The sequence below is a fragment of the Cariama cristata genome, unplaced genomic scaffold (genome assembly GCF_000690535.1).
Source record: "Cariama cristata isolate BGI_N322 unplaced genomic scaffold, ASM69053v1 scaffold17639, whole genome shotgun sequence".
Lineage (NCBI taxonomy): Eukaryota > Metazoa > Chordata > Aves > Cariamiformes > Cariamidae > Cariama > Cariama cristata.
In genome coordinates, this window is record NW_009635438.1 from 34,677 (window position 1) to 41,989 (window position 7,313).

Here is a 7,313-nt window from a genome sequence, read left to right on the forward strand (position 1 = left end):
TGAAACTTGCCTGTCAAGTTGCATTTCCCTTACTTATGTTTACTCTTTCACTGTTGTCTCTTTGGCTTTTCCTTTCTACATGTTTCCTTCTGAGCCTTGACAAGGTAGGCAATATTGTTACATTGATGTGTTAGGGTAGAATAGGAAATTTAGAAAACTATTACGTGAAAGTGGTTGTCAGCACAACTTTTCTGGTGTTCGTCTAGACTTTTTCTTAAAATATTAGGTACTGGATGCTCCTTTCTAGCTCTTACTTCATAATTTAATCTACCAGTTTACCCTCTGTGCCACAGCACCAGTATTCTGTAGCTGTTCCTTTTCTCATTTCCTATGACTTCTCTTTCACACTTGGACTCTTTCATGTAAGAAAAATCAGGAGCACTGTTTTGCCCCTAAGAGGTTGTCCAGGGTTGTCCTGCATGTGTCTATCTTTGGTGACACGTGTCAGTCTTTTGGTTGTGGCAATCCCTATTGTTTCAGCAATCGGGTTCTAAATAAAATACTTGGAAATAAAAAGCAAAATGCTGATGTAACAGAAAATACAATATAGAGCTGCCAAATGAATAAATGGATTTGATAAAAGTTACTTCTTCATGCCACTGCCTGCTCATGCGGCCAGCTTAGTTTTAGGAAAAGACATCTATTCACAGTGGCATTCAAGCACATATTTCAGTGCTTTTACTAAGTCAGAGTTTCAGTGATCTGCTTTTTAAATTATACTAAATTACATTCATTACTCACACATGGCTTTGGAGCATAAGTCACCTTTTTGGGATGTTAACCTTGTAAGATAAACAAGACTAAACCCCAGAGGGAAGAAAACTCACATTCCTTTTGTACATTTTAGGCACAGGATTCTGCTGCAGGCAAGCCTTCCTCTTCCAATAAAAAACCCTGTGGTGAGTTCAAGTATATATATATTTTGGTTTTCTCTAGTGTGATCTTGGTGACTTGGAGAACTTGGAATTCATGCTCCTCATCTCATTGGCAAACTTTTATAGATATTATTTGTGGTGGAAAGGCACAGGCCTGCAGGCCAGGAGACCCGAACACCTCTCTTTCACCTCTTGTTAGCAAAGATATGTACTTTCACATCAGACTTTTTTTCTGGGATGGAAGTGGATTTGAAATCAAAATGACATGCTTGAAGATTTCTTTCCTTGAAACAGGCTCTTGAGGCTATCTTTGCTTGTCTGAGTAATGAACCGTGAGTTGCACCATAGTCATAAGCACAACACTGAATGTTTCACTGAAGAGGTTTGGGATTAATCACATGCTTACAATTGAACAGGTGTTTACTTGCTTTGCAGTGTTGCCAATCAAGGATCATCCCATCCCCATACTTGCCTTTTATGCTAAAAAATGACTACAAAACAGTTCTACTTCTCTGACTTTTCCCAGTTAGCCAAAATGAATACTTTAAAATCCTTATTAACATAATGAATCTAATTCTCATATAATGCAGGCTTTTATTAGAAAACTGTAGTCACATGTGTTTTCTTACTCAAGGCTGATGATTCTGCAAGTATAGACAAGATGAATGTGTGTCATTCTCTCTGGGATTCTGCACATTCCTTATTTCTCACAGCAACTTCGCTTTTAGGATGGACATTTGTTTAATCAGAGCAGTCCTGCCAGTCATACTTAGTCATTCTTGGAGACATAACCTTGGCTAGTAATTAATTATGCTCTGAATTTGTTAATGAATTCAGGTTCAGGACACCTTAATACATTCCTCTCTTAGATCACATACTGTACCTATACCCTAGTCAAACATAAATGATTGTCTTTAGTAGGCTGATATTCATGGCATGCTTGAAAAGATGGCTGAATTCTTTGAAGCTGTGATCCTGTAAGGTTAGGATCCCTATCAGCTCCTGGCCTAATGGCAAATTATACCTCATAGAACTGCTCAGCAGCATATAACACTGATGCTTTTGGTGCTTTTTATCATCAAATCCCTACCTGTTGTAAATCCCTGCATAAGGTGAATATTCTTCTAATTTTTCAGAAGAGCAAACTGAAGAACAGCAGCCATGTCATTTGCAACAGAGCACAGGGCCTGGCGTAGCATCTTTCTGGCTGTCTCAAGCCAGGAAGTCACACTTCAGTCCTTGTTCCCCCTTTATTTGGTGGAGGAATTCACTGTGCTAACTGGCGCATTGGTGCAGAAGAAGCAGCACTAAAACTGTCCTGGTTTTCTGCCCACCATCTAATCAGGGAGCAAGCAGTCTGGCAGGAGCTGCTTTTCTTCTAACTACAAGCAGGCTGCAGCCTTCACAGGAGAGTTAATGCCTTTTTATTCTTCTGTGGGAGTTTATCTCAGTTTCCAATCTATGAATATAAACATTAGTTGGGAAAATGAAATATTTTCTTATTGATAAGCCATGAAATTAAATTTTCCTTTGATCTTTGTTGGAAATGATCGTATATGTAGGTTTCTCTGTTCAGGGAAAACAGAGGATTAGTTGCATTAAACATCTATAAACTAAAACAAAAGCCATGACCATTTTTCTAGGGAATAATGGTGTCACATTATGCTTTATCAGTATAATTTATCTATGCATTGTGTAGAAAATAAATCCTTCTAAAGACTATTGTGAGGAATAATTAAGTAGATGAAAAGTGCCACTATTAAACATAATCAACAGAGTTTTTTGTCAGTTATGGCCAGATCCAAAACCTGTTGAAGTCAATGAAATGCCTTACACTGATTTAAGCTGGCTTTTGTATCACTCCATATAATCATGAGTATGCTGCATGAAGGCTGTTGTATTGTTTTTCTCTACCATGTTACATAGTAGGTAAAATATTCAGAAGTTAGAAAAAGAATTAAAGCTTATAAACCAAGTCTCACTATCAGTTATGACTTAAAGCCAGATTTTGAATGCATTTAAATGCCTAAATATCAGCTAAGGAACCTCCTGGGCTTTTCCAAATCATGCAAGTGCGTTCCTGCATGATCAAAAGGACTGCAAGTCTGTGCATTGAAAGCTGGCTGTAGACTCAAAATCAGGCTCCTAGATAAATACAGTGCCCATTTAACTTTATAAAGGATATTTAGTCATTAAGTCACTGAGGTGCCTTTGCAAATCCTGCCCAGAAAAATAAGTTTTCATTCAAGAGTATCTTTTAGATGATCAGTAACTTCAGTCAAACTAAGACCCCTGTCTCAGCTGTAAGTAGTCAGCAATGATTCTGGAATATATGGCTATAAAGTAATATGACTTATAAATCATCCAAAACAGAAATTGTTTGTTCTATTTTGTTAAATACAATTATTACGCTGAATTAATTATGTTTTAAGAAAAAGATAAAATATTTTAAAAGGTCTTGGAAAAAGACTGCAAAAACATATTAACAAGAAAGATATTGGTGTCATGATAAGTAGAAAACTTGCTAGCTGATACATGAACCAGAATAAATTGTTTTTCTTCACAATAGAATCATGGAATCATAGAATCATTTGGGCTGGAAGGGACCTTTAGAGGTCATCTAGTCCAACACACCCTGCAGTGAGCAGGGACATCTCCAACTAGATAAGGTTGCTCAGAGCCCCATCCAGCCTGACCTTGAATGCCTCCAGGGATGGGGCTTCCACCACCTCTCCAGGCAACTTGTTCCAGTGTTTCACCACCCTCATTGTAAAAAATTTTTTCCTTAAGTCTAAATCTACCCTCTTTTAGTTTAAAACCATTACCGCTTGTCCTGTCACAGCAGACCCTGCTAAAAAGTCTGTCCCCATCTCTCATATAGGCCCCCTTCAGGTATTGGAAGGCCACAATGAGGTCACCTTGAAGCCTTCTCTTCTCCAGGCTGAACAACCCCAACTCTCTCAGCCTGTCTTCATAGGAGAGGTGCTCCGGCCCTCAGATCATTTTCGTTGCCTTCCTCTGGACCTTCTCCAACAGGTCCATGTCTCTCCTGTGTTGAGGGTTCCAGAGCTGGATGCAGTACTCCAGGTGGAATCTCACCAGAGCGGAGTAGAGGGGCAGAATTACCTCCCTCGACCTGCTGACCACACTTCTCTTGATGCAGCCCAGGATGCGGTTGGCTGCCTGGGCTGCGAGTGCACATTGCTGACTCATGTCTAGTCTGTCAGTAGTTTTGACTCATGATACTGATAGTAATGAAAACATACCTACAAAGTCAGTGCAACTTAGAAGTTATGTAAATCCAAATTCTAACTGTCTTTGTAAAATGTCCTGGGAAAAACTTATATCAACTTTAAAAAGCAAGCAAAAAAGATCATGTTGCTTGTACATCTGGGGTGGCATTTGAAGGTTTCTAGAAGTGTTTCATTGGCTGAGAGATGAAAATTTGGAATCTGTGATGTCAGAGTGTGTAATACTGTGCTATCATTTGTGGAAACTCTGTTTGTGTGTTATCAGATATTCCCAAAAGGCTTCTGGGTACAAAGTTTGAGGTTAAATAGTGAGTCAATGTAAAAGCAATTCAATGTTTAAAACGGTGGAATGAGGAACAAAAGCTGTCAAGTGGCCAAGACAAATGCAGCTCCCTTTTGGTAGTTGTTTTCAGGCATATTCTAGGACTTTTGTATACTGTCTTCAACCCAGAATTTATGAGATGCAGTTTAATTGTCTTTATCGTCCATTGTGGACCTATGCAACTAAAAGATCTTTGCTTCCAGGCAGTGTGTGAAATTTACTACAGTCAAATTAATGACTTGGGCAACAGTAAAGACTCTATAGCATTAAAATGCTTTGTATATCAAGAACACTCTATTATTAGTCAGCATAGTTTGTATTTAAGCTTTCTGAAATTACTTTATTCTCAGGAGAAACTGTTTTACAATGGAAGCCTGATTTTTCAGTAACCAGGCATACCTGTGTGTACCTGGTAAACCTAGCATAATTAATGCAGTGTAGTTTACAAAGATAATGCACGCATACAATGTCAGGCATACAATGAAGGTATGAAACTATATACCCTCATTTTATTGTACTCAGACATTTCTGAAAGTACAGTCATTCACTGCAAAACTGATCTATGAAACAGAGGCTCTCTTGCCACCATCTCAAAGGTATAATCTTAAAAATAAGCAAGCGCTAGGAAAAGCACTGCAACCCCCAGCTACCCACAAATGGTAGCTTGTCTACTTGAAAGGCTAGTTAAAAGGGTTGAATGCTGTACAGAGTCTTGATGTTACCTGCTAGCATTCATCAGCAGTAACTGTGTATAAACACAGCACAGTTACTGGGAAAGTGAATACAAATCACCTCTGCTAGAGAAGACTCGTCATTAGACCTCAGAAGTAAGGAACAGGACTACTTTTATGCTGATTTGTCTTTTTTCTTTCCTTTGAGCAAGGTAAAATGAGAGAACACCACATTCAGTAAACATGAAACTAAATATGCAGTGACTGTTAGCTGTAACAAAGCAACCAGCTCAAGTCCTATGCTGTCAAATGTGTATAGTATGTTTTACTGTTGTCAGTATAAACAACTACCTGGTCAAATTCATTAAAAGTAGGTTTAAAGCCTCACATAAACCTTCTGTTTCTCACATGCAGAATCTTAAATGAATCTTAAAGGATACTCCTGAAATCTTGATCATTCTTTTCATAGCAGCTGAACAGCTGTTGACTGATGGCTCCTGGAAGCTCTGTGATGAACAGTAAATGGCTTGGATTAAGAACTGGCTAAAAAATTATAAGGTATGAAGAAAAATCATATCATAGAATGGTTTGGTTGGAAAGGACTTTAAAGATCACCAAGTTCCAACCCCCCTGCCATGGGCAGGGACACCTTCCACAAGACCAGGTTGCTCAAAGCCCCATCCAACCTGGCCTTGATCACTTCCAGGGATGGGGCAGCCACAGCTTCTCTGGGCAACCTGTGCCACTGCCTCACCACCCTCACTGTGAAGAATTTCTTCCTTGTAACTAATCTAAATCCTCCTACGTCCAGTTTAAAGCCATTGCCCCTTGTCCTATCACTACAGGCTCTTGTAAAAAGTCCCTCCCCAGCTTTCTTGTAGGCCCCTTCAGGTACTGGAAGGCCGCTCGAAGGTCTCCCCAGAACCTTCTCTTCTGCAGGCTGAACAACTCCAACACTCTCAGCCTGTCTTCCAGCCCTCTGATCATCTTTGTGGCCTCCTCTGGGCTCACTCCAACAGGTCCATGTCCTGCTTAAAATAAATAGCCAAGTGTTTATTAACATCGAGGGAAACAGTGCAGAGTGCCCAGCGACAGCTGTGGAGGTTGCCAGAATAGCTACCAGTGACTTCTGTGGGCTTTTCCACTTGAGGGATGGCAAAGTGGTGCAAGTTTCCCATAGTTTGAGAGCATTTTGCCTGGGAAAATCCAGAGGTTTTGCTCCCACAGAATCCGAGGACGAATCTGTAATTTAATGTGAGATGTATCTGATTTTCATCTGTAATCACGCAACAGAAATTCAAGTGCCTCTTGTCTTTTCTGTATCCGTTATCTGTGAGGAAACCAAGAAGGGCCAATTTTATGAAAAATTATCTTGCAAACTATGGAGATAGATGTGTAAGTAAAGCACAGTAATCTCCATGCCCTCTTATTTGGCCTAGGCCAGAGGATATACCTCCTCTAATGCACCGCTTTCCTACCTAGGGCACAAGAACGAACATAATATTTACGTTTAGCAGTGGCTGACAGTATTGCTGCTTGTGGCTGCACTGCAGTTATCTTTAGACTTTGTAGCAGAAATGACCTACCTAATATCCCAGACATCCTTTCCTTAAGGGTAAAGTAGACCTGGATGTCTCTGAAATAAAATAATCACATGTATTATCTAATTCTGCAGGCAGCTGAAGGGGGTAAATTTGTACCTCCCAAAATGTTCTTCTCTATGTAGACTGAACTATGTTGACAGGAACCATTAAAAGCTACAATGTGATGCAGTTATTGCTTAGCTGTGTGAAGTGACATCACAAAATGCTTTAGAACACCAAGTGAAATACTGAGTTAAAATTTTAGAGGAAATACTTACTTCAAATATAATGTACTCAGAGACTTAGCTAAACTTTGATTTTTCATTGTAAAAAATGCTCTAAAATCTTTAATAACTTCAAAGGTTGAGGGCTTCAGTTTTTCACTAGCAAAATGCTGACTGAGCCTTTCCTTAGGACGAATTCAAAAGCAAGAGCACAACTTGCTTTGATCAGAGACATCTTCTTAATTATATTATGGTTCTAAGTCTGCATTGCTTTGATAACTGCAACTGGCAAATTTTACCCTTCCATTCCTCCATCATACTACACAAAATAATCACTTTCCACATATAATTCACGAGTTAATAAATTGTCTCCTACACTGCATGGCC